Consider the following 848-nt stretch of genomic DNA (forward strand, 5'->3'; position numbering starts at 1 on the left):
TTGGGGACTAAATGTGTCCTAAAATGCTTTCTAATTTGCATTTTGTATACAGCAGCCATTAGTCATGTAATGCAGAGGACAAATAGCAGAGTTAGGCATGAACTGGCAAGTTGAACATCTATATATAAACTAGGCTGCACCCATCTACAATCATCTGCATTCAACTTTTCCATGAAACAGAGGCCAATGAGTTTGCTTGAGTTCACACTTGTCTGCCAAAATACAAAAAAAAAACCTACTCCTAAGTCTTACTTGTTAATAATCTGTAAAACAGAACTACATGACTGTAATTATAGAATGATTGGGTACATTAACACTTATGTTAGAATTCATCCACCAGCAGACATACACAATTTTAGTTGTGTATATGCCTATTTGTGTATTTCAATACACATGCACTTTGTATATGCATACACATTTTACAGGTGTTTCTATGCACAAGTCTGCATATGTATGCACACACTCACAAATGTAGTTCTGCTTTTATTCTCTACAGACAAGCATGTCACACACACATACACAGACACAGGCAAACGTAAACACACATCCACTTACTTTTTCTTTCTTTTTGCAGATAACATTTGTATTCCATTTATTGAACATTTTGTGTAATGACATAACCTGGGACAGTCATAGAACATAACGGACAGGAATAGCAATTCAGAGACAATAAACCCAGACAGAGATATCAGTGCTAATGCTAATAAAGCTATATGAGATTTTGAAAACTGTTGTTCACCTTGACTTTGTATGCTTAAAATGTAGTTAAATTATGATTATCCAGTAGTGTGTAAATGAATTCCAGAACTTTCAGTGATTAAAATTAGACTCACAGATAATATACTGTT

The sequence above is a fragment of the Protopterus annectens genome, chromosome 8.part0, assembly GCF_019279795.1.
Source record: "Protopterus annectens isolate FY-2018-M chromosome 8.part0, PAN1.0, whole genome shotgun sequence".
In the NCBI taxonomy this organism is placed as follows: domain Eukaryota; kingdom Metazoa; phylum Chordata; order Ceratodontiformes; family Protopteridae; genus Protopterus; species Protopterus annectens.